The sequence below is a fragment of the Megascapheus bottae genome, unplaced genomic scaffold (assembly GCF_031878675.1).
Source record: "Megascapheus bottae isolate mThoBot1 unplaced genomic scaffold, mThoBot2.hap1 HAP1_SCAFFOLD_53, whole genome shotgun sequence".
Lineage (NCBI taxonomy): Eukaryota > Metazoa > Chordata > Mammalia > Rodentia > Geomyidae > Megascapheus > Megascapheus bottae.
This window is the reverse complement of record NW_028327559.1, coordinates 1,054,622-1,082,555: the sequence shown is the minus strand read 5'-3', so window position 1 is coordinate 1,082,555 and position 27,934 is coordinate 1,054,622. Positions and strand designations below refer to the sequence as shown.

Here is a 27,934-nt window from a genome sequence, read left to right as displayed (position 1 = left end):
AATGTGTCTTTCTTCTAATGAGATTCAATTGTTGGTTTAACCAAAGCTCTAACAAGCTAGATTTGGCTCATGGATAAACCTTTCCTGGCTCTATTTCAGATTTCCATCTTGACAGTTTAGAGGACCATAATAATTAACTTATAAACGCTAATGCAGGGGGAAGGAAGATGGCGCCGAGACAATAGGGACGCTGCCTAGCTCTCTCTGACAAAAAGAGAGAACCAGGGAGTCCCACGAGCCAACTACCTAAAGAAATCCACAACAACAAACTCAAAAAGCAACGGAGATTGTTGTTAGCTTAGGAAGTACCTTTGTCTAGCTAGCTGTATTAGTAACGAAGTTCTCTTATATGGAAAAATCCTTTGTTCTGCATGTACGTGATGAGTGTTTTTAAGGGTTCTTTGGAGAAGAGCCATGTAGCTAGTGCACTAGACCTCACCACCTCCCTCCACACACACACTTCTTTTTCCCATTCTTCTTTTCAAATTTCAAATTGGATTTTTGACATAGATTTTTGGTTGATTTCAAATCATTGAAATGTCCCTTATATGTGGCCTGTTTTCTAGGTCACTGTCAGGCAGTGTTTGGTGGCAACTATTGTATTTACAGGGTGTAGAGTTTTGTTTATCCATACTTCTGCCTGTCTTCTGGTTTTCATTCTATGGTAACTGATTTTATCTACACGTTGCCTCCAATAATCAAAACATTTGAGATTGACATGGTTTCTTTACCTTCTCCACTATCTTCCCTTCCCGTAGGCTTTGAAATTCCACATTTGATATAAGTCTTTCCTTTGGTACTTTGGGTCAATTTCCTCTCAAATAATGACTCTGAATAATGCCAGGTTATTTTAAATCCAGGATGTTTGATGTTTCAACTTATTGAGACTTAATGGATCAAACTTATTTATATTTGAGAGGAAACAAATTTTTATCCGTTCAGAAACAGAATATATGGTGATTAAGTATATCCTAAGCACTAATTGGAAAAGATATCACAAATGCAGGTGAAAGTAATGTTCACTTTTCCAGATTCAATAAATTATCATCTGTTTTAAAGACGAAGAAATTGAGGATACTAAAGTCAAATAATGTACTTACTTTAACCAAAGGTAGACTTTTTTTCTATGAAAATATGTGTTTCATTAATGGATCAATATATTTGCTATCCAAATCTATCACGTAAGAGCCAGAAGCAAGAAGTATTCACCACGAGTCGTTTTACAAATAATACTAATACAGGATTTGAGCTCAACTGGAAGGAAAGTTCAGACTAAAAATGTGAAAAGGAGCAAGAGAATAATGCACTGAAGGTAGGAAGCCAACAGAAATGCACAGCAGGTGATGACATTTGACATTCACTGGCTTAATTATTCTACAAAATTACATCCAGATAATATTATATGCCATGCAGAATGGTGCATGGTAGAGACAGAAGTACAGAAATAAGTAAGACACTGTCTCCAGTATCAAAATTCTCCATTTTAAATACAAAGTTACTGAGTGTGGGGAAAAAAAGAAAAGAAAATGTATATTGTATAAGATGGAGTTCCCAGTTTATGAGGCACAAAAGGACTGCAAAATGCAGTTGTGCATGCAACCACATCGGAGCGTGACAGGGAGGAGGTGCAAGGGTGCCTGCATTAGATGCCAAGGGTTATAAGAAGGAAACGAAGGATCCAGTCAAAAAGGAGAGTAAAAGAACAGATCCAGAAATGGACATGTACTTGTCAGGCTTTATGAAATAGGTTGGAAAGAATGGGAGAGAGTAGAGAATAAGGAGGGCCCTGTGAGCCAAAAAAAAGGGCTCTATCGATTTATTTTTCTTTCCCCGAGTAACAGAAGAAGTGATTAGAAGCTTTCTGTGGAGGGATTTCATACAAAGAACCACCTTGGTCACCGTGTCAAACTGGCAATCAGGAGGTGAACACAGTTCCAAGGCAGAGACAGGAACTGAAGTACCCTCTTGCCTTGAACCAAGTGGATGGAGACTAAAGATACAGTGTAAATTATCAGTGAAAGTCAACTTTTAAAGGGTTTTAAACGTCAGTCCAGAGACATTTATGTTTTGTGCAGGAATCTTATTAAAGGTGACGGAGAATCTGTAATGACCTGTGAAGGAAACGAAAGGGGTGAGTTTCAGGAAGGGCTCTCCCCAGGTCTGGGGTGTGGAGCCATGCTACCTGAAGCCTTGTGGGCCTTGAATTGGAGCTGGCTCCTTGGAGCAGCCTCATTTCTATCACAGACAGGAGTTTCTAGTCGTTGAAGACACAGAAAGATGAGTTGTTGGAAGTCTGGACCATAGCCAGCCCACGGATGTGAAGAGCCACTCTAGCAGTGATCTTTGGAGCGAACATATACAGAAAATGGATAGTTTCAGAGCCTCAGGAGAGCTGTTCTGAAGACAGATGGAGCAGAACAACTGCAGACAAGAAAAGCACAAAACTTATTTTTGGCAGCCACTGACATACAGTGGAACTGACAGAGCCAGCTGTGAAATTCTGGGAAATGGTGGCATTCCCCAGCTCCAGTCTTAGGCGGAGGATTTAGAAGAGGCTGTTCCTAATGTAAGGGCCAGACCAAACCTAGTGGCACAATTGTCACTGAGTTAAATTCTTTCTGAGGCCAGAACCCATTTTCCTCCACATGCCATGTTCTTTGAGTTACACACACAGAGATAAATACACATGACTGTGAAAAAAACGTTGGATTTGAGTATCGTGTAACATTGCCTGAGCTATATGATATTCCATATGGCACAAGCATCAGTAATATGCAAGCTGGGCACAAGAAGAGCTCAGGAGGACCACATACCTTTGCCTATTTTTCTTGTCATTAATATCAGAATGCATATGCCCCAGACTTTTCTAGGAAATGACACCCCTTCTCCTTCCCTGTCTTCCATGTCCCTTCCTTCACTGTCACTTTCCTTCTTCCCCCTCTTGCTATCCTCTCTGTCTGTCTGTCTGTCTGTCTGTCTCTGCCTCTTTTTCATTTTTCTTCCTAAGACAAGGCACAATAAATTTTAATATTGTGCCTTTTAGCAGCCACTGTATCAGTCATTAGTGATACCATGACATTATTGGGACACTGGCAGCACTTGAACGTAACTGAGGATTGATTAGGTTTTAAAATATTCATATTAATTTTCTGATATTCACATTGAATTGAGGTTGCATGTGAGTACACCCTACCTTGTAGTTAATACTGTCCAAGGAGCCAGTCATGGTTGGGCATCACGGTGGCATTTTATTCTTCAATTGCTTAAGGAAAACAGTGAATTGTAATTCTGTACTAGTAGTCCACACTGGAAATCCTAGCTTCTTGGTAGGCTAGGATAACGAGGATCATGGTTCAGGGACAGCTTAGACATACAGGCAAGACCCCTCCTAAACAAACTCAGTGCAGTGGCATGGGCCAACCTCCCTAGCTATGTGGGAGGCTGAGTCTGGGAGGATCAAGTGTCCAGGCCAGCCCAGTGAGAAAAAGACAATGAAATGCCATTTCACTGGGTGGGGTTGTGTGTCTGTCTTCTCAGAAATTATAACACTGGAAGTAAGACCCTATGTGCAAAGTAACTAGTGCAAAAAGGACTGAAGACATAAATCCGAGAGCACCTGTCTTGTAAATGCAAGACCCTGAGTTCAAATCCCAGTGCTACCAAAAAAAATCTTACATTCCACTTGCACCTTTGTGACACATTTGAGATAGCTCTAAAAATAAATATTTGTTTATTGTTGCCATCAAGTAGGTACTAAAATGCAATAACTAACCAGGCACTGGATAGCTTTCATCTTAAGTCACTAAACAGAGAGCTCCGTTATCTAAATACTTTTCAAAGGTTGAGGGAATATGAGAGATCTGGAAAAAACAAACATAAGTCACTGACTTGATATTTAAGAAATAAAAATGACTAGATGTTTAAATAAACATATTATTGTGTCAACCTTGTTAGCTGCCATGGTTAATATTTATAAATTTCTCAGTACATTTTGAAAGCAATTTGCAGGTTCAATTTCTCACAGTAAAAGATTTTCTAGGCTTGTTAAATAATTGCTTAAAAATTCAGCCAACCGAAAGTGAAATGAATTTCTCAGCACTAAGTAATTTCAAAAGTAAAATAACAACATGCTTGAAAATATGTTGAGTGAAATCTTATGTTTAATGCAGGATGGGAATGTATTGTCATAGCTTTCTTGTGGTATTAAAATACAGACTCCTGAAAGACTTTTGAACATGGCTTCTGTGTTAATCCAGGCAATATGGCTTTTGTTCAAGAAGGAAAATTGTAACATTTCCCTTCAAGGAACCCGACAAAATATAGTTTTTAGAATTTTTTGACTGGTCCTTAAAAGGCTCGATTTTCCAAAATCTGTAAGGTGAATGCCAGGCAGAGGTCAGTCAGCATTGCGGTATCCTGTGTCCCTGTTGGCCTTTTCATTCTCCAGACACTACTAAGAACACACCCACAGGTGAACATGTGCGCATGTCATTTATTGTGTTGAGAAGGATCATTCTCCCCAATCTCTCAAAATTTATTTAAATTCTTCTTAGACATTTTCTTCACATTGCCTAGACAAACAGATTTAAACACAAAATGGCTCATGTCAGCAAAACCAAATTTAGGTCTTTTAACATTTTCCTAATGAACAGTATTTGGAGGATAATGTAAGTTGAGCCTATGAAATTAATATTTGACAAAAATAAAATACACATAAAACTCCATAGTAATCTTTAATAACACTCAGCTTTAGTAAGAAAGCCATGATTATCAAATAAGTTAGCTAAGAGTGCAGTTGGTTGAGAACAGACCCTGTTACTATGGCAACCTGATTTGATATTCACAAGGTGTGTTTTTAGCATAGAATCCTGTCTTGAAAATGAATACAAGCAAATAATTAGGTAACTAAATTGCTGAAACAGCAATTATATTTTTGAAAAATTCTGAAGTTTAAGTCATCCACTGTTGAATATGAATCAGAATAATAGCAGACTACTGAGCAGCGAGTTCCATTTCGAAACTATTCTATGTGATGGATCAGATACTTTCCTTTCATCTAGACCTGCAGGTTTGTTTGTCTGGGATTGTTACTGAATTGCCTCAAAAGGTTCCGTTTCCTCATTTATAAAGAGAGATACATTGAAATAGATACTTCACCATCCTATTTAATGAGGCTGATGAGATGTGAGTGACTGCTTTGGGGTTCTAGAAGTAGTTTGGAGACTTTAAAGAAATTCTTCCTTGAGCTAAATGCCAATAGCTCACACTTATAATCCTAGCTACTCAGGAGGCTGAAATTTGAGGATTGTGGTTCAGAGCCAGCTTTGGCAGAAAAGTCTATGTAACTTCAAGAAATTCTTTCTTGATAGTTTTAAAAAGCTTTTCTCTTGTTTATGTGGCATTTATTTAGGCATGAAGTCACTTGAGACAAGTGGGAGATGCTATTCAGATTTGTTCACGCTAACAAACAAATGAAGGACATTTGTGGACAAAATACAAATACCAACACATGGCAAAGAAATGAAATCATAATCTAATAATGACGGGGATTCAGATTTGAAAGTCATTGTCAACATTGAAGCCTCTCTCTCTCTCTCTCTCTCTCTCTCTCTCTCTCTCTCTCTCTCTCTGTCTCTCTCTGTCTCTCTGTCTCTCTCTCTCTCTCTCTCTGTCTCTCTCTCTCTCTCTCTCTCGCTCTCTGCATCTCTCAAGTTTCTGCCTTTGTATAAGTTCTCATCTCCAACTCTGAACTCTGGCATTGTCCCTTTGTTCAGTGCCTGGATGATTTATACCTAAGGGCAATGCAACGTTGTAAAATTTATTATCAGAGAGACTCTGTTCTTCTTTACAAAGTGTGAAAAAGCACAATTTTTTAAAGGGATGTGTTATGGAAGACTGACAGATAATAGAATTTTCCAGGAAGAAATAATTTTCTTAACACTAAGCATGTCGATGTAAATGCTTTATAAACAACGTTTGCATTCCCTGGGTGCAGCTTTCTCAATCTGTGGACTAATTATTGGACTTAGTCAGCGTCTCAAATACTGTGGTGTGTCAAGCACACACCCTAGATGCACATGGGATACTTATGTTCTAAAAATATATTGCAATTCTAGCTCCAAACCTGACTCATACCTTCAGACCTAAGGCCACAGAGTCAGGCTCCAAGGTCTCCATGTGTTTAAGATACACACAGCCTCTAGGTCATTCTTTTAAAAACATTGCTGTGGTTTGCAAAACAAAACAAAACAAAATAAAATAATTAACTTCAATTTTCCCATGTTCAACACATCCAAGTATGAGATCAAATTTGAGACCAATCTATACTACATAGTGAATTTCAAATAAATCTGGGCTATATAGTGAGACCTATTTTGTCACAAAAACCAAAATGAAACAAGCAAGTGAATAAATACAATATGTCTACATATGGAACTTTTTATAATGCTTTTGTTTAAGTAAGAATTGTACTGTTCATTCATAAGTAGTCTGATCTTCTTTTAAGTACTGTAGTTTAAAGTTAGGGCCATACCTTTTGAGGCTGGAGCTCTGCCATGTAAGCCCTACATCCAACCTGGGATATTTTTTTCAATGTTTTGTTTTGTTTTTTAAGATGGAGTCTAGTGAACTCTTCTAACTGCCTAGCCTTGAACCATAGTCCTACAAATGTCAGCCTCCGGAGTCACTGAATATAAGTGTAAGCCACTGACAACTGGAATTTATTTTTAATTTCATGTTCACTTTGGATTTTTACAACATTATTTATTAGCCAGAAGTCTTGAAAGCTTTGTTGATTATACTCCCATGTTTTAATCTATAAGGCAAACCTTAATCAAAATGAATGCTTAGTGTTAATTTTTTGATCACGTAATGTGTTGGTTAGTCTAATGACCAGTTGATTAACTGGTAATAACCACTTTGCTTTTGGAATATGCTCGGATGAAAACATCTATTAGAAGTCTATGTTTAGTGTTGAAAATAGTGGACATGTCATTCGTGATAGACCAGCTAGATCCTCTTCCTTTGTGGGCCAACCAAAATGCTATCCCTGTACAGTGTGACAATGGACAGATTACTCAGAAGCACTGAAAATACTTTCGAAGAGATGGTCATTGTGTCCTGCTTCCTGCCTTATGCCTCTAGATAAACCTCTCTTACATTTTGCTGCCACTTCTAACAGTCCTTTGCCCCCAACTCCTTGTCTGTTTCATGTATCTAGATTTAGTTATTAATGAGCCTATCAGATGCTGAAAAACAGTTCTTATTCCCAGATTACCCTTCCAAAATACCACAACAATTTCTGTTTTATCATTGGCCTATGGAAACAGGAAAGTAAGATTTTGAAAGAAATGGGAAAAAGAAATCCACCCCAGTGACTAAGAGGAATTAGCAATATTATCATTCACAGTCACTGCTGGATCAGTATCTACATTCTGTCTTCTTTCATTGAGACATGTAATTAGGGGATTACAGTCAATATTATTGCAGTGAATAAATGAAATTTCAACCTCAAATGTGACAAACTTGCTTTTGATGGACTCCTAGTGCTCTTAGAAACACAAATGACCAAATGAGTATATTGTGCAGTGGGCAGACTTCCTCTTTATAAGAAGGCTAAGTCTCCTTTGGAGTCACTTGAAACATGTCTAACCTTGCCAGCAAGTGATCATCAGCTAGATGTTTCTGTAAATAAACATCCAATTTGCAGCAATGATTTTCAGATATAATTATTCAGCTGTGTATAGCACTGATGAATATTAGCAGTATAAAAATAGGCATGTATACATTATTTTAAATGGTGATTAGGAAGCAAATCACTTATAATACTGATGGAAAGAGAGTAAGGATCTATTGGACTTGAATAATTTCATTTACCTTTGAAGTTAAATTTAAATTACAAGACAAACGCCTGTGCAAAAGAACATTTAGACTAATAGCTAAGCAAGAGATATGGTTCCTAGCAGGGAAGCTAAAGAAAAACGTACAGAACTGCTTAAAGTATTTCTTTCCTCAGCAATAGAAACCAAGACAGGTACAGAAATGCTTTAAATAAATCATTTGGGTGGAAAATGGAGAGCCTACAGAAGCAGTGAACTTTAGGGAGACAAGTTTGGTTCACCTCAAAGCAGATGCTGTTCAACAAAGGGAGTATGTATTTCAGCTATATGAAGGAATTGGTCCTTGGTAGAAATGAGTACATATGTTGAAATGTTGGCAGTATTCAGCCAAGGGAGTACACTTCTTCTTTAAATGATACATATGAGCTTTAAAATCAGTTGCCTACTATGTGAATCCTATTAGACATTCACAGAAGACAGCCAGAATGGAGTTGAAAATTCAGAGTAGATTGTCAGCTAGAAGGTTCTAAAAGGAAAGGATAATTCCTCCCCTTTCTTTTTTTTTTACAGAGCATATATAGGCCAATTCTAGAAGAGGGAAGGAAGAAAGAAGGGATAGAGGAAGGGAGGAAGGGAAAATGGAAACATTGCTTGATAAAAAAAACCCATAGATATGGTTCTATATATAAAAGAGTCTGTGTCTTCTTCATAGAAGAGATATTTAAAATTGTTTTTTGGGGTGGATTTGGTTCATTACTTCAGGGTATGATTTAACCTCAGAAACATTTAGAACATGGCAAAAGGCAAACAAGCCTATTTTGAATAGTATGGTGGTACTTTGCTTTCTATGGGGGTACATTTGAAGAGATTCTTCCGTGAATTTAGTTAGGATCTTGCAAGGGAACAACAAATTAAAATGTTCAGGAGTAGAATGAGCTTGGCACTTTCAAATATGAAGGTAGAGGTCTGTGTTTCTAAGAGGTAGTAGGAAAATGGGAAAGAAGTAGGGGAGTTTTATAGTGGCTGACCATGTGCCTCTGAATGTGTTGCTATTTTACCAGCATAACAATGAGTCAGACTTGTGGTCAGCACTTTCCCTCTTTCCTACCTCTTTTCCAGAAGATGAAAGACCACAACAAGTGATGAGCGTTTGCCTTGTTTTATCCTCATCTACCACATCAACCATGACATGAGTATAAAACACCTCATTTGGCATACAGTCAAAGTTGCATGAAATCTGATTCCAAAATATTTGTGAGATTTCATGTAGCCAAACAAGCAAAACTGAAGGCAAAATACTAAAAGCAATTAGAACAAAAGTATGAATCTGAGTAGTTGCCATATTTTGAGATGAAAATTTTTATATACTGCTGAGACTAACCAGCAAAATATTTTATTTATTTTATTAGAGGTTTGACAAATAACAATTGATCACTTCAGTAAATAATCAGATATATGGTATGTGAGACATTGTGTTTATTGAGTAAGTATGAATGACAAATGAAAACATGTTACATCCATGGAGAAAGCAAGTTATAAAAATGTATATTTAATGCCAGGTATGGTGGCTCACGCCTGTAACCCCTAGCTACTCAGGAGGCTGAGATCTGATGATTATTGTTCAAAGCCAGCCCAGGCTCTTAAGACTGTAAGACTCTTATCTCAAATTAATCACTAGAAAACTGGAAGTGGGGTTGTGGCTCAGGGGTAGGGCAGTAGCCTTGAGCTGAAGAGCTCAGGGACAGTGCCTAGGCCCAGAGTTCAAGCCCCACAAACAACAAAAAGCATAATATTTAAAAGGTGACTAAAAGAAACTTTAGAAGAATAATGAGCTTGTAATACATAGAGGAAAGATAAATCTCTAGATTCAGATTGCTGACCAAAATAAAGGTGACTTTACTGTGGATGTTTTTAGGAGGAAGTTATTATCTATAGCAGATCATTGTTCTATAGTCATGTTCATATTCTTTTCTATTTGCAGCTTGTTTGAGAGAGGTTAGACTCATTATTCATCCAAAATGGAATGAAGTAGCATAATGTGGTATCTGCTGATGAGTTGTCCTGATTTTCCAGGGTTCTAGCACTGGACACACTATTGTGGTAATTGCCACCTGCTTTTTGTGTCTCCCACTGATGAAACACTCACCCTTTAGCCTCATGTTTTGTGAGTATGCGTCAATGTTAATATAAATGAATTAAACAAGCAATTAATTAGCCTCACCTTGACAAGCTAGAGTGTAGTAAATACAGGCATTTTTTTTACTTGTAGGTTTTTTTTTATTGTAATTAGTAAAAGGGTTACATGATATTTGCCATATAGAAGGTGAATTAATTCACATACATTGATACCCTTTCACATGTCTTGGTACCTATTACCCTCCCCCCTACACCCCCACTTGTCTTGGTTTTCCCCCCTTTCCTATCAAATTTCAAATAACCAAATACAACTAAATTCATTATATCAGATAACAAAGTGAGATACTGTAACAATATGAGATAACAAAGGGACAGCAAAGGAGATGAGAGACAACATAGTACATTAAGGACAACAATCATTTGTTATAGGGCTTTTGTTTCAATATCCTGGCATTTTTATTATGTCTGCTAATTACCATCACTTCTTTTAAATTGATCACTAAAATAATTTTAAGTTACGTTGCATTTATTTTTAAAAACACATTAAATTACATATAATACTAAGGTACTTTCACACATATATTATGTAATTTTAAATCCATTTAAAACTTTTTGTCTTAAAATTTATCTTTGTCTATGATAAAAAGCATTCATAATTCTTTCTTTTATCCTTTTGAAAAATCCAGTCTTTCTATTTGTAATTACCCTACTTTACATACTTATTCCTACCTAACAGCATAAACATCAGTATTCCTACTTAGCTTTAAATTCTATAAAATATTTTAAACAATAACAACAATCAGAGAAATCACAGAAGCCTATAATATCACCTATGCAATCCTAGCTGAGACTGTATTTCCACACAATTTTATTTTATTTTTTTAATAATTTTTATTGTATTTAATAAAAGGGTTACATGATATTTGCCAGATAGAAGGTGCATTAATTCACATACATTGATACCCTTCCACATGCACAATTTTAAAACAGAAATTAATCTAAACTGTAATAAACTGGTGCCAGAAACAAGAAAAGAAAATAGGTCAGTGGGTTTGGTGTTCTGGTGCTTATTTTATTTCATTTTCACTAAAGAAAAAATAATTGGCTGCTGAAATTGTTCATGTAGCTACCAGTGCTATTCACAATAAGCATCAGGGCATTTTAATCTTAGAAATGAACTTGCTGGAATTGCATCAGATACAGTGATGGGGACAAAGTCATTACTAGCTGTATATAAACATTTTCTTATATTCCAGACTGCTGGTGCTGCAAGTAGTGGGGGCTGGACAGTAGTTGAGGCTGGGCAGTTGCTGGCTGCTTATAAGCCATGTTTCCCTTTTTTCCTCTTGTATAAGTGGGCCTACATGACTGATTGTTGCCAAAGGAGTGGGAACTGTTGTGATGTTTCAGTTCTCTAATTGAAAAAGGTAAATTAAGAAAGTAAGTCGCACCCTCTCCATACATTTCTTCATAATTTATCTGATTGTCTAACACAAAGGATTCTAAGCTATGTCGGGGGGGGAAAGGAGGGGGAAGCAGGGAGAGAGGGGAAGAAAGAGAGAGGGAGGGAGAAAGAAAGAGAGGGAGAAAGAGACAGAAAAAAATAGAGCTACATAATTGAAGTTTAGACTAAGGAAGGAAATAGCATCTACTGGTCAGAAACATCTATCAGGAGTTATATCATCAAAACATTAATATATACTGCCAAAATGCAGCAGTATATTTTTATGTTAAGTAGAGTACTCTCGTCACTAATACATACAGCTACTTTTGAGTCATTCTTTCAGTGACTTACCTAAGACAGTTTATTGTCAAATCCCCGTAAGTTGGGGGGATGAGGAAAATAAGCAAGTTGATTAAACAGTTTACAATTCTGGATCCAATTGCATCTAATATCACCCACTTATTTCCTGCATTCTATTTTTCCTCCGTCTATGCCTGTTCTTTTTTTTTCTATTTTTCTCATTCTGTTTCTAATTGTGTCACCTGAAAACCTGCCGAATAAATGCTAGGCTATAAGGTACCCTATAAACTAAACAGAAAAGCTTAAATTATTTGTAATTGGTAATGGAAAGTAGAGTTGACTACCAGCCAAATGGGACTAGAATTTAAAGCATAAAATTTGGGCAGGGGCTGGCAATGTACCTTAGTGGTAGACTGCGTGCCTAGCATGCATGAAGCCCTGGGTTCAATTCCTCAGTACCACATATACAGAAAAGGCTAGAAGTGGTGGTTTGGCTCAAGTGGTCGAGTGCTAACCCTGAGCAAAAGAAACTCAAAGACAGTACCTGGGCCCTGAGTTCAATCCCCAGGACTAGCAAAACAAACAAAAAAAGAATTAGGCCCTTCAGGGTAATATTGTTTATATGCAAAATCATCTTAGGGAACCTGTCCTAGTAAAAGTTTGAGAGTATTAATAGTATAACATTGAAGAGACACCAGAGCAAGGTGGCTCACACATGTAATCCTAGCTACTCAGGAGGCTGAGATCTCAGGATCAAGGTTCAAAGCCAGCCCAGGCACAAAAGGAAGTGGGGTTTAGCTCAAGGGTAGGGTGGTAGCCTTGAGCTGAAGAGCTCAGGGACAACACCCAGGCCCAGGGGTAGGGCAGTAGCCTTGAGCTGAAGTGCTCAGCAACAGAACCCAGGCTGAGTTTAAGCACCATGACCCACAAAAAAAATGAAGAGGGATAATCATTCTGCATAGAAATACTTTGACTTATTAATAGTTGTATAAAACTGTATGCATGATTTAATTAAAAGTTACATAAAATGTAAGTGCTGAAACACTTGTCTTATAAAATATAAATGAGGTACAGTCACAACCTCTTTTCATTCTTTTCCATTTTCTTAATGACTTACATATTATAAACCAAAAATACATTTTTCGAGGAACCTAAGCCTAATAGATAAGAGTTTGGCCAATTTATGTGATATTTTACAGCTAACTTTAATTATGACTCTAGCTGTACGCATGAAAAATTGAAGGCTGAAGTATAGAGCCTTTGGCCATGCCATAATAGATTTCTACAGAAAATGCCAAACTAGGCTCCAAAAACAAGAACCATCCTCAATAACTTTCACACAAACTCAGTCTGACAAAAGGGAAAGTTGAACTCCAAATGCCTGGAATGTGGGAAATGCCAAGAATCCCTTCAGAGCATTAGCAGAGTTGCAGTTGGGAAGAATTTCTGCTTACAAAATTTTCTTCCTACTTCACCTTGAGGGCAGAGAGATGGAGTGTTAAGACAGTTTACGCAAAAGCTCCTTCAGACACTGAAATCCCTTACCCAGTATTTAGATATTTTGTGTATCCAAGATATCCAAATGAGAGATCATAGGCTACCACACAGAATAATTATTGAAATCACTGGAGATACTGAGGCACAGAAGTGTGACTAGGTCATGAGGGCATCTAGTCACCACTTTCTTCTAGACTTACCTCATATCCTGCAATGACTCCCTGAGCTTTATGTCACATACAGCCTTTTTCTCACTGTAGGCTCTATGTCTCTGCAATGATTAATCAAAATCAAAGTAGTTTCCCTAACAGGAAAATGGTGATTGTATAGCTGATCCCCAGGGAAACATTTTCAGTTTAAAAAGCCCACATAATCGCAGTGCAATTCTTTCAAGTTCAAAAAGCCTATCCATCAATAGTGAGTTGAAGCCAAACTCTTCCTGGGAGACTGTAGGAAAGGAATTGATTTTGTGGAGTTTCCCATAAACATTAATTACTATTCATCCATGAACTTCAGTTGCTTCTTGACAGTGGTATACTCTATGTGTGACAAGCAACTATTCATATTTATCTATTATTAAGCTTTTCTGTCTTGGCTTTATACTCATTAGAAAATTTCCATTACATTATTTGAAAATGTATCACCTGACTCCCAAGGCAAATGTTGATACGGTATGCTTTCTTTTTTTTCTCTCAGAAGACATTTGCTGAACTTCAGCTATACTTTGAACACACTGGTTGGCTTCTAATGCAGTGTGACTGGGATAAGGTCAAAAGAGCAGCTTGGACCATTGCAGCAGGATGTCAAAGGTACATGACACAGAATCCTTCTAAGAGTCAAGGACTTAACTTCTAACCCATCATATGGGCCTATGAGAACAATGCCTGGAGAACAATAGGCGATCAAGAATATTGGTCCACAGATGGATCATAAGATGAAATGAGCATGGGGCTGAAATGTGAAGGCTCAACTCAGTCCACACTACAATAGTGTGATGAGAAAATATAGGTCTCAGTCTAGTGGGTAAATAGATCTGTCCACTGAAACCAGATGTTTGAGTGCGGTCTACTCCTTGTTTCTTTTGGTCATTTGTTTAATTTTGTTAAGAAAGGCGAAGTTCCTCACATAAGGTTGGGATTATGAAGATAACATTATTGCATAGTTAGAATTCAAGATTCTCACCTCAGTAACAAATGTGACTTTGGGGTAGTTGCCTAAACTTATTTCAATTTCAACATCACGAAAGGGTATATTTCAATAACCAATTACACCATGTTTAAAATGATGACATACCAATGTAAACTGAGCGACTTCCATGAGTTTTGTATCCTCCTCCGAGGCTGTCCCCTTCCCAGCATGATGACTGCCCTCATGCTTTGTGTGTCCCCCATCTTAGCAACTTACTCTTTCTTATCTCTTCTAAGCCAGTTTAGATCTATGGCCCTCATTTGCTTTGGGATTTTCCTTCAAATTTCTGAAGATTAATAGGATGTATTTTAATCTCATACTTTATTTCTTTTAACCTTTTCTATTGATATCTACACATGAAAGAAAAAATTAAAATTTGCCCCATGCCATTGACATACACACATCACACACACACACACACACGTGCGCGCACATACACACACACACACACACACACACCATGGATACGTCCATTTAAACTAAACATATGCCAATATTTCAAGGATGTATATTGGAGAAGAGGAAAAGTAAGATATTTCTTTTGTAATTCTGTGTTAGGAGACTGATGAGAGTTTACCTGTCAGTTAGCATGTTAGTTGGTGCCCTCTGGCAGTCCAGTAATCCCTGTCACTGTGCCCTCTAATAGTATAGGAACTACTAAGCACTAAATAATTAATTGTGTTCAAGATTAATTATAGTAAAAATTAATTACATTTAAAACTTTACATCCCTGTGGTGCGTAAGTATCCTAGTCAAATATCGACCAGCCACATGTTTCCCTTGACTGCCATGTTAGACAATATGTTTTTAAAAGCATTTCTACTATTGCTGAAGTGTTATTAGACAATCCTGATATTAGAACTTGCAAATAGATCCAGGGGGATGTTGTTGTATGATTTCTATCAGAGTTTATATGGGAGTATTATGTAGTTGAGATATGGCTTCTCTCTCAGGATTATCTATATTTGGGATGTTTCAGAGGACAGAAGAATCTTAGAGATAATGAGAAAAATGACAGTTTGCAATAAATACATGATTGTACCATTTCTGCCATTTTTGCTGTATTTTTTCAAACTGCATATTGTGAGCTATTAGTGTTTTTATGAAGTCGCTTTACATTATAATGGTAAGTTTTGAGAAAATAAATTAGAACTCCATCAAAGACAAATGAGAATAGTACATCATGTATAAATAGAGCGAACGTTGTCTCATTAAAGTTTTAATTTGGTTTTGCATCATAGAATTGTGATGTGAAATGATTGCCTACTGAGGGTCACATTTAAAAATGTTTCAGAGTAATTATAGAAAAATCCCATAGGGTGGGCATCTCTGTAAGTTTTTTTCCATATATTTTTATTGTAATTAATAGAAGGGTTACATTATATTCACCAGATAGAAGGTGCATTACTTCACAAACATTGATACCCTTTCTCATGTCATGGTCCCCATTTCCCTCCCTCCCCTCCCCCGGCTCATCTTGATTTCCCCCGGGAATGCACAGTGTGTCAATTGCCAAGGAATAAGAGCTATTTTATTACATATCTAGGAATGTACATGTTACTAATATAAAGACATTCTCAAGCTTTTCTTACAATGCGTTACTAAATTTGTTAGCAATATCAAAAATTACCGTATTTCTGTATAGATTTCTGAACACGCTGTCTTCTTACACCTCAACTTTTATCTACCACATTTGTCATGGTGAATTTTCTTACCTTTTCTCAAAGTCTCCAGTAATGTGGTCATGCAGCAGCATTTAGCTTTCTTTTATCTCTGTATTTCTCCCCCTCTGAATTTATATTTTGAAGCCTTTATAATTGAAGACATGGTCTCTAATGAGATAATTAGGTTAAAATGAGGTCATTAAAATAAGCTCTACTCCAATATAACTGTTATTCATATAAGAGAAGAAAATTAGGACATAAACACACACAGAGGAAGACCATGTGGTTCAGAAATTGTCTATAAACCTAAAATGAGGCCTCAGAGGAAAATTGTCCTGAACACCACTGAACTCAGTCACCTAGAGCCAAGAATTGTCATGGCAGCCAACTCATACTGTCTACATCTTCTTTTTTTCTTTCTAAGTTTAAATGAATGTATATAGCATGTATTTCAAAGGTCTTTAGTTTCAAGCAACTTTGTTCCATTCAATTAAATAATGATGCTGGAATATAATAAATATAACTTCAAATAAAAGAAAAAGTTCATAGTATTATCCTCCTACAGGAATATAGAAAGGTGTTAGGATTTGGGAAGATAAAACTAAGAGGTTCGAAACTATTTTCAGTTTTTTGTGTGTCTCCTTTACACTCATTCAAAAGTAGAGAACTTATATCCCCTGGGAGAAGAATGAGGACACTAAGTTACAGTTTAACCAAAATTCTAGATGAAGACTAAAATGAAGTAAAAAAAATCGATGTTTCCTAACCAGAAAAACTAACAGATGTTAAATAGAGACGATGTACAACAGTTTAAGTTTATTATTTCATACTGGTAATTAACTTGGGTTATATTATACGTGACCCATATATAGGGTATAAAACATTTGGCAAAAATTAACACCGTTTGAAATAATTCAAAGTAAATTTGAATTTTGTTCAGGTACTGAACAGCCAATCATCAGAATAAGAAAAGTCTGAAAATTAGTGCACAGAAAATATATTTTCAACATAGTTTATTTACTATAAATACCTAGGGGTTATGTGAAAATTTAAAAACAGCCATTTTCAGTTCTTTGTTTCATTCTTGAAATTCAAATAAAGGGAGGATAAAATATTTAAAGGTTATCATCTGAGTAGAGTCAACAGGCCCCAAAGTTTCCCCTAGTTTTTTAGAAGACATTGTTATAATGATAATATCATCTACTTTAGCAATTTCAACTACTTTCCATGGCCTAGAAAAAAATACATATTTTCCCAAAGGCCCCATAAATTGGAAAAGGCTTCACTTGAACATCTGCTATTCCATTTATTTTTGGTCTTGACCTAACAAGCAGTTAGAGACTGTTAAGGGATTGGGCTGCATAGTTACCTTCTGCCATTTCAGAATGATTGCTGCCTTCGGGTGTAGCTGCTCTTCCACCACAGCTTCCTTCTGAGTCTGATTAACTGGAAAGGGGGATGCATACACGAATAGGTGCAGAGGTCCAACATTTGTTTTTCTCAAGGCATATCATTTAGTGAGAAGACCAACAGTGGGATAAGCTATATAAAACATGGGAAGCCTACCGAGTTAAAGGTTTGGTTTTGACTTTTAAGATGGTAGCAGAGTCACAGTAGTAACAGTACTCACATTTAATGTACATGTTTGGAAACCGTATGAAATAACTGGAGGGGAAGACGTGGGGTTGGAACAAGTCGGGGCAGAATGGTGGAAGGTGTGACATTTATCAGGATGCCTCGTATTCCTAAGTTGACATGGAGAATTGAAACCTTTCTGTGAAACTACTTAAGATACATTAAAATAAATATATCCATAAAATATTATGTTAGCAGAAAGGAAGTAGAACCTAATCCCATGAAGCAAAGTTGAAAATGGAGCTTGGGCAGCACACTGATAATTGAGAACCTGACTTCTGGAATTGAAGCCCCTTTACACCACTACTTCATAAAGATACACAAATATTTCAAAGGAATGCATTCTCACATAAATGATTGGTATTAATGCTTTTTAAAACAACTGGTGCTATGGAGAAAAATATATAATTTCAGAAAAAAACACATATATATAATTAAGATTCAGAGTGAGTACACTGGATATTTCAAATGTCTTACCGCTTAAAAAATCTTTGAATAATTAATCAGGGCTCTAAAAATATTACTAACATTCCTGAAATGGCAAATGCTGGGTATTATAATAGGCTTTAGGGTTCTGGCAAACGAGGACACACAAAATGCAGTCAAACCAGAATTACCTATAAATGATGATTGGTTTAGTGTGGCTGTTGCAGGTAACACTTGAGACATACATATCATAAAATGTTACTTGTTTTTAATTTAAAATGCAGAATTAACTAGTTTCTCTTTGGTATATATGGAGTGCTATTCACAAGGAAAATCCAACTCAGTTCCAGATATTTCTAAGAATTGATTATTTAGTCTTAGAAAAGTTGTGGTGTTTGGTTTAGACTTAAAATTTATGGCTGGATTAATTGGGGAGCAATTCTGGCCTTGAGACTCATCTTTTAAACTCTAGTAAGTCTTAAGATTGGCACCCAAAATATCCTTGACCTTTCGTGATGTGCTTATTGGCTTCTCACATCAGTCAGAGCCAATGCTATTTGGAACACCGTGCTTTAATTTAAACAAATTGTGGATTGATGTCTCCAGTAATAAGATGGATGTAGGAACTATTACTAACTCCTCTGAAGTACTTGAAGCATGCAGTGTCATTACTTTGGATATACTCAATAAATTTTAACCTAATAAAATTTCCTTGGATTCATTCAAAAGTGAATACTGCAGTGGCTGTGTAAGACACATTTTGACTCCTCTCCCCCTACAAAATCCTTAACAGAAAGCTTCATAATAAGAGAGGCTGAAAATGTTTTGGTTGGGCAAGACTTTGCTCAGAGAGGGGAATAACTGTACATTCTGCTTGTGAAAACAAATGCTTCAGGTCTACTTTCTTATGCTCAGTGAGAGAAGGTTGAGTAGCTAGGATTACAGGTGTGAACCACCAGGCCCATCATAAAGATACATATAATGGTTGATGGAGGAAATGTGCTTTGACAGAAATTTGTGGCCACAAATCATGAGCAGTAATTATAAGCTCAGTAAATACTATGAGTTTGAAATGACTCGGGACTGCTAATAGACTTGTGGAGGAGTGAGCGGAGCACTGCATTTGCTATTGATTGGTTGGCTCCCACAGAGTACCCAGTTACAGAACTCCTCAAGGCCTCTTGGTAAATGATAGAATCCTAGCAAGCTGCTGAAAACAGTTTTTGTGAGGAGTTAGTGTTTACTGGCTAAAATACCCTTTAAACTGTCTCTGTGTATAATAGGAATCTGTTTTAGATGTGTACTAAAATGATGAGATAAGAAGTTTGGCTCCAATTAAGAATACATTATGTTCCTTTGCCATACCAACTTTTCTCTAGAAATAGATTCAGTGCTTAAATATTGTAGACTTGTTTTTTTCATTCCAAGAAACTTTATATCAACAAGAGACCTGAAGTACCTTTCTAAACCTCCTGGGATGATTGATTGCTTCTGTTACCCCCGCAGCGAGAACAGACTTCCAAGTAGCTTGCTTCCTTACCATGATGTCTGCTCTCCCTTGGGCCCTGAGGCCCCACCCAGATTCAGTAGATGAGATAAATGGCTGAAAGGACACAGCATATGGAACCCAGGACTAGATTATCAAGCCAGTAAGAATACCAATGTACTCTATAAAGAAGGAAGGGTTTGGATACTGGAGACTATGGTACAACTTCCTCAAAACAGTCTAAGAACAATTAAAGTAGCTTGCAAAAACAGGTCTCAATATAAATGTTACTAGACAAACCATTTTGAAACAGGTGTCATTTCTATAGATTCAGCATTCATGAGTATTAAATTTTATTCCACTTGTTTATTTAGGCAAAATGACTAATTGTTACTCTATCATGTTCTATTAGAAGTTATTGTACTCAGCTGCTAAAGTCTAAGTGTGACTGGGCTATTTAACTTACCTAATAATTGTTGTTTCTGAATCTCTTCTTGCATCAGTCCTTTGAAATTTGTCTCTACACTGGAAAATGCAAAATAAACCTCTATGGTATTCTTATGACCTATATTTGGCTATAGAAATGTAGAAGGTACCATGTTCACCTCATTTTACTTATCAGTAAAACCATAGCATAACTGCCAGCTTGTGGGCATTCCATTGTTTTGAAAAGTAGTCCACAGATTTTTTTTAAAAAAGAATGATTAATTTAAAACAAAGCAATGAAGAATGAAAGTAAAGATTAAAAATACATTTGCAAGGAAAATGTTGTGAAAGTACAGTCCTAAAAATAGAAATTACTGCCATTGGGAAAACTACTTAACACCTTCTGCAAGTATAAATAATTCCTCCACCTTCTAATCATAAGAATTCTCTCATTAGCTGACAAATAAAGGTGAGGAATACTATTTGCAGCACCTATGCAAACTAAGGTGAATTTAATGAGACTGGGGTAGTGTGATATTTTTCCTCTGAGAGAAGCTGAAACTTAGATGTTAACAGATCATCAGATCTGCTTTGCAAAGCCAGAGCTGTGCAGTAAATAAGCAGCTGCCATATCCAGTGAATTCTGAGGGGAAAATAAAACTTTCCAGATACAGATGGCCATTTTTATTCAAGGTATTTTGAATATAGGGATAGTCACCTGAGAAATGGAATTAATAGCCCTCAGAAATATCTTCTTTCAGCTTGAACTATGACAAAGTCTCAAGTTTCTGCTTCTGTGTGATGTATAGAAACTTGCTGTACCTGGAAACAGGCCCATCATGAGTGAGTCTAAACTCCTTCAAATAGCTATTTACAGAGTAGATTTCATCAGACTTTTCCTTGGGAAGTAATTTTAAGTAGTTTCTCTGTTTCTGAAATAGTTTGCTAGCTTTTTCCCCCTCCCATTTTATGAATGAAGAAATTTGAGTAATTGAGAGGCTATAGATCTGCTCTTAGCAGGATTGCTGGGAGACCTCCATGCTCAAGTACATTACAAGTATTGAGTCATGGCCCCAAACCACTTTCTTAGGCTAATCTCAACCAGAGCAATGACCTAAACAGTGAACAGGATTCTAGATAAACAGAAATTTGGGTGAGAGCTTTGACTAGCAAATCCTGAAGAAAATTATATAAGTAATGCTGAAGACCAGTTTGCTTTTTTTCCCCCATTATTTTCTTGGGCTACATCCTGCTTGCGAAAGTCTTTTGAAGGTCAGAATTAATAATAAATTGCAGTGAGAAAATGTACTTGAGACCTTCTAAAAGCACTCAGAATCTAAGGGTTGAACACGCTTTAGTAGAGGTTTTGAGAAGAGCTCAGCAGGGCGGAGAAAAACAATAAACAATACTCCTTGATAACCCTCTGGCTTTTTCTAGCAGTAGATTATGTTTTTGCACAAGCTATCTATTTAAGCATCAAGAAATGTTACTTGTATTTCAGTAGCTTGGAATTTTATTTTGTTACACAGTATTTTAAAATTGATAAAAGATTTTTACTCAGAGACGAGTCAAGAACAAAGGAACAAAAGGCGCATGGTATCCTCAATATGTGGCTATTAGATCCAAACAGTACAAGAGTAAAGACTCAATAGTTGCATACCCAATGCTATGGACATGATATTGGAGATAAACACAACTACATAGATATAAAAACCTATGATTCTATAGACATGTTTTATTACATAATAATATGTATCTACGATATATGAACCCTTACCCTAATTTTGATTATGTTCTAAACACTAAGTGCCAGTGATTGTATATAGAGATTCCTTTCTTGAATACTTGTTTGTTAAACATGTCATTTGAAATATGATTTAAAAATCAATGTTAATAAATTTTTTAAAAAAATTTTTACTCAGCTAATGAAATAATTTTCAGTTGGAATTTTATTAAATTAAATGAAGTTTTTTCAAACTAATTTTTATTATGTAAAAACCAGAAGAAAGCTTCAAAATGAATGATAAACCTAATTTGAAAGATAATTGGAAAAGTGAATAAATTTGACACAATCTGACCTTAACTTCTATGCTTGTAACGTATAATCATATTTGACTTCCAGAAATAGGTTTTTGTAGAATTCTGAAAGTTAATACTGAAAGTTAATACTGCAAGTTAATACTGCACATCTCACAACTGCTGGCAGACTTTGCTTAGAGACTCATTGAGTCATTCAAAGAGATGGGGATGGTTTCCTATTACACTCCTATGGTTCAGACTTGACCATTCTGTATTTTGTTCCTCTTCTTGAAAGCAGTTATAAATTCAGGGCATCTTAATCAATGTCATCCCTTTCAATGTGTCTTACCTACACCACCCAGCCCACTTCTTCCCTTGCTTAATTTAGTTATTTGAAATAGGTTTTCAATGACATTGCAATTTACATGAAAATAAAATCAAGCTTTCCCTGACGTCGTTTTCCCCTGTACACATTGGTTATTGAGTATGTGGTCTTACGCTACAGTTCTATGTCAGGTTCTGCCAATAGTGTTTGAACCTTTGGTGCTTTCTTCCCTGTTTGATCAGGATGATCTGGGTGCCATGGAGGCTTCTTTTTTTTTGCCAGTTCTGGAGACTGAACTTAGGGCCTGTACACTGTCCTTGGACTTTCTCAAGGGTAGAGCTCTACCACTTGAGCCACAGCACCACATCCAGCATTTTTCTATGTATGTGACACCAAGGAGTTGAACCCGGGTCTTCGTGCATGCTAGGCAAGCCCTCTACCACTAGGCCAAATTCCTGGCCCCCGCGGAGGCTTCTTAAATCACCGCTTGCATTTTTTATTAACAAAAACTTTCCTATGACTTTCCAGCTGAGCATCTAAAAATGCAGTTTTTTCTCCTCAAAAATGTTCTGAGAGGATGCTTTAGACAAAAAAAAATTAGAAAGGAACACCTTCCTCGGTTAGATATGACAATGCAATTAAAATTTTTGCATTTGCAGTATTCTGTCTGGATAAAAGATTCCCCCCCCCCAGCAAAATGTGGATGATGTTTTAATTTCCCCATGGCCTTTCAGAATTCTGTTAGCACTGAAAAAAAATTTCAAAGTATTATTTCTTACCATAAGTTTGAAAATACTTTTTATTTCCTCCTGCACATAATGTTTAAGTTCACTTTTCTCCTATTAGCTTCTTTCTCCAGAAAGAATAGTTTCATTTAGTTATCATGAGCTTATACTTTTGTCACTTTCTTATTGATACACATTAATGTACAAAGCAATGGGTTCTGCTGTGACATTCTGAATGTTCATATCATGTCAACTTCCTTTTAAAAGTAATTGTAATTTTAAAAATTATTGTAAAGGGGATGTACAGAGGGGCTACAGTTCGGTAAAAAGTACATTTCTTTTTTGGGTAATGTCACCTCTTCCCTTGCTCTCTCTCAGGCTTTCCCTCCCATTCCCCCACTCACAAGTTGTACACCACTTGTATTCAACAATTTTCAGCATAGTGTCCAGTGAGCCCCACTGCTGCATTTGTTTATCCTTTGTCTCTCCATTTCTGTGCCTCCCTTCAATCTCCCACAGACAGATAACCAGACAGAACAAAATGGAAAGACAAGAGAAACTAAAAAGAAAAAAAAACCCTCACTTTCATTTCCTGAAGTTCATGTGGATATATAGTATTTTGGATGATCAGATGCACATAGGCAGTGTGCCTTTCTGTTCTTCTCCTGTCTCCTCCTTTGGTTTCACTATATGTGAATGCCTAGAGACCTGTATAATTTCTTATGCCCAAGTATTTTAGATCTAGTTAATTTTTGTGCTTTTTTTAAAAACTATCTTTAAGTAGGTGTACAAAAAAGGAGTTGCCACTTTATGTATCAACCTCTTTCTTAACTCCCCTTTCCCTTTCTATGTCTTCTCTAATCTCAGATTTTATATGAGAACACAAAATACTACCCTTGCAAAATCAAGCCTGTGGTTTATGTGCCACACACAAATCTCCATTTCCTCACTACCACTCAGAAGAGAGAAGACCATGGTTACAATAACAATACTTCAAAGACAAACTATACATTTAAGTATGGTAAATAAAAATCAGAAACAATAATAAGAATAGAAAAGTAAGAGATTGGGCATGTGTAGGATACACTAGGAATTAAAATCATCAATGCTTATATTAAAAATGAGGTGGCAGGAAAAGCAAAAAGGGGCGGAAGAAATAGTGTTCTGGATCTGGAAATGTGAGGAGAGAGGTAAAGTCCCCCTGTGTGCTGGAAGTGGAGGATTGAAGACAGAAGAAATAGAAGGTAGCGAATAGGCTCTTAACACTGCTGAATAAAGGTGGGTAAATTTCTTCTTCTTCTTTTTCTTCATTTCCTCTTCCTCCTCCTCCTCCTTCTCCTCCACGCTGAAGCCTCTCCTTTTCCTTTTCTTCTTCCTCCCTCCCTTCCTCCTTCTCCTCTTCTTTCTCCTATTTCTTTCTCCTTCATTGCCTTTGTCAGAGACCCAGAAACTTCAGGGGAAATAGGTCATTTACAGAAGGATCTTGGGAGGTCTTCCCAGGGTTATGCCCTGGCCTGAGACCCACAGTTTGATTTACAACTATGTTTGCCTAGCAAGTACACTGATTCTCATTAGGTTCCGTATGTAAGTTGATTTGGGGAAAAAAAGTTAGAGGATGGAGAACATTGGGGGAAATTAGAATTTCCTAAAGGCATCCATTAGTGCTGTGTTGCTGCTAGCACTGAGTGTTTTACAAGCTGACAGTCACCTCAAAAACTTAAAGGAAAGCAGTTTCTATAGCAACAGTGGAACCATTTGAAGTGTGACTAGATAATCTTTTCTTATAACTAAGAAAGCAGAGATATGGAAATTCATTAAAGATATATTTCATATCTTCTACCTAATGCACATTCAGGGCAAGTATACTCTTTGACATGTCAAATATCTTGCTGCCATCTCAGTGCATTAAATACTGATGCACCTTAATGGTTTGATTAGCTTCCCAAGATGAATTTTGGCTGCTAGTAATCATGATTAAGGATATGTATTCTGGACTTGATTGCCTTGGGTTCAAACACTAATACTCCCAATTTTAGTTCATTGCTATATCTGTTCCTGAGTCTTTTATCTTTAGAATGAAAACAAATAAATCTACTCTGAATGTAAGCCTTAAAGAAGTGGAAATATATAAGCAGTGTCTTGTTGGTGAAAATAGCTTACCAAACACTGCCTACTGTAAATAACAAGTCTTTCAGAAATGGACTGGCTTCCTGTTTTCACAGATAAAACTGGAATTCATAGTCCATTTAAATAAATGCAACTACAGTTGGCTCAACTTTCTAACATTTCTATTTGATCCAGGCATCCTCACTGGCATAGTCAGTAATACAAGATGAGCACTGTGTCATTACTTCCTTTTAAGTTACATATTTGCCCAGTAGGCCAGGGGAATGATGTGCTGTCAACCCCTTTTCAGGGTCCACTGGTAGAAGGAACATGGGAAGGCAAAAGGCCCCTTTGGTGGAAGCTTATAATCAGTCTCTCTTGTATTCTCTGCATGACTCCTCATACTCTAGCCTTGGCTTGGTTTCTAGAATAAGAATGGGTCCTGCTTCAGGATTTCATGAGTACTATTCCTTCACGGGCTCATTTTCTTTTCTTGGTTCTCCCGATAACTGAATGTTTGTAATCACAACAGTTTCAGCCCAGATGTTGTCCCTCTTTCAAAAATTGTTTTGCCAGATCATTTTGTATCAAATCAATCCATTAAAAATTCTTAGTGTATTTACAATTTGTAATGATTGACTTAAATTAACTTGTGGAGCTGCCTGCCTCATGGATTCATGTTTCATGCAGGAAGTGACTGGTTTCTTTCTAGTGAGGGATGTAGGCACTTAGTAAGTGAATGATTGAAAAGAGTGGACAGGCACACAGAAGAGTAAGTCCTCATTTGGACCAAGATTCTACTGAGTTCTTAAAAGAAAAATGGGCAGTGCGAGATAGGTGATGTAGAACTCAAGAGAAGCATAAGGGAACATATAAAGGATTTCTTTTGAACCTGAACACATAACTACCAGGTCAGGCTTCCTATTTCCTGCACACCCTTGAAAACTGCTTCTCCTTGTCTCACTTCTGTTATTGGGTAACTTTTCCTTTCACAGTCCTCCCATTCCAATCTTGTTATCCTCCTACTTATAGAAATGAGGTGCCACCCTGTAGCTCTAAAGCAGAATATTTTGTTAAAACATTCACATCCACAGCCACAGGGGATTGCTTAGATAGCACAATCATGTTTATGTAGCCAGGAGCAAGAAACGATGACTTTCCACTGGAGGAGATCACTTAGCTAAGAGCTATGGGCTTCCATTAACTGTGATAACCACAGTCTAATTTCACTGCGGAATGAGAGCTGTGAGATAATTAGGAAAAGTGCAGGCCAGAATGCCACTGCATATTTCTCCTAAATTAATACAGCCTCATCAAATAGGTTATATTAAAAACAGACACTGTATGAAACAAGATCATTGATTGTCTTAATTAATATGAATCAGCAGGCAGAGTCAGGGCCTACATTAACCTTGGCAGTGGTTGAGAGTCTGGGGAAACTTCACTGAGCAAAACTGACTTGGAGGAAATAAATCTGTGCTCCGAGTCTGGATATTGTGCACTGGAGCATCTGTTCTGATCTCCATGTCCAGTCCAAAGGGTCTCCTTGGTAGGCCAAGGGAGGAGAGCAGACCATACAAAACAAAAGTCTCCATTATGGGTCAAAGTTCACAGGTGGAAATAAACCAATAAAATGATAATGTCTAACATCTTTTGAATAAATAGGATTCCAAAAATTAAATCTTGAGGAGAATGGGCAAAAGATTAGAAGTATTATTGATCAAAATTTCTAAGCAATATATGGGTCATTTCCAAATGCTTCTGATAATTACAGTGGCTATGTATCCCAAGGGAAATTAGTTTCAAAGTCCTTCCTTTCTTTTCCTTATGGGTTTTTTTGTTATTGATATCTTAAGATATTTTAATTTCTAGGAGGAAGAAATTTTTGTTCTGTTTTGAATGATATTCCAAGAAATTCTTAGTTATTTCAAGCACAGCCATTTTTAGGTTGCCATATTTAGCAAACATATATGAACTGCCCAGTAAAATTTTAATTTTAGATAAACATGCAATATTTAAGACATCCTTGAACTGAAAAATTGGTTCTTAAATTCCAATTTAGTTGAGAGTCCTTTATTTTATCTGAAAAACTATATGTGGCTTTTATATTTCTGAAACCATATTTTCTTTTTCTTTCCTTTGTGGTTTTTAGAGAGGATTTCAAAATGTATTCCAGGGTGACCCTTGAATTCATGATCCTCCCGTCTCACCTTTCAAAACCTTGTTTTACAGGCAAGAACCACTACTGTGTTCACATTGTTTTTAAGAGGAGTATCTACTTCATTTGCAGCGAAGAAGACTAGAATGTGTTAAACAAAGTAAAAAGTTCTATAAAATTGCAGAGCAGTACCTAATATTTAATTTAGTTAATTGGTGGGGATGTAAAATAAGTAAGGTTCACTTTAGACTTATGTCATACATTGGATGTGATGGGCCTGGATTCTGAGGACCAATGTGTCTCATTTCCAGAGCTTGTTCTCTTTCAACTTGTCTTCTTGCTTGCTCTTCAGGCCCAATGTTTAGTACTTGAGTTCTAGTATGGACATTTGTGAAAGTGTTCTGAGATTTCAGGCAAGTCCTCTAATATTTCTATGCTTCATTCTCATAAAGTACAATGTCTTGCTAAATATAAATTGCTCTGAAACATTTGTTGAATTGAATTGGGTACTCATTTGCATATGGATTATAGGGAGTGTTGTGGTATACAGCAGAGGGTATA

The 27,934-nt window shown here is 36.7% G+C and overlaps 1 long non-coding RNA gene across 1 annotated transcript; it reads left to right on the top strand.

Annotated features, from left to right (window-relative positions):
• The first annotated feature begins 9,845 nt into the window (after positions 1–9,845).
• Positions 9,846–27,449, top strand: LOC150039657 (uncharacterized). Its single transcript, XR_016534288.1, has 3 exons — positions 9,846–10,002; positions 13,912–14,024; positions 27,368–27,449. It is a non-coding gene; the product is annotated as an uncharacterized LOC150039657 (long non-coding RNA).
• The last annotated feature ends 485 nt before the right edge of the window (positions 27,450–27,934 follow it).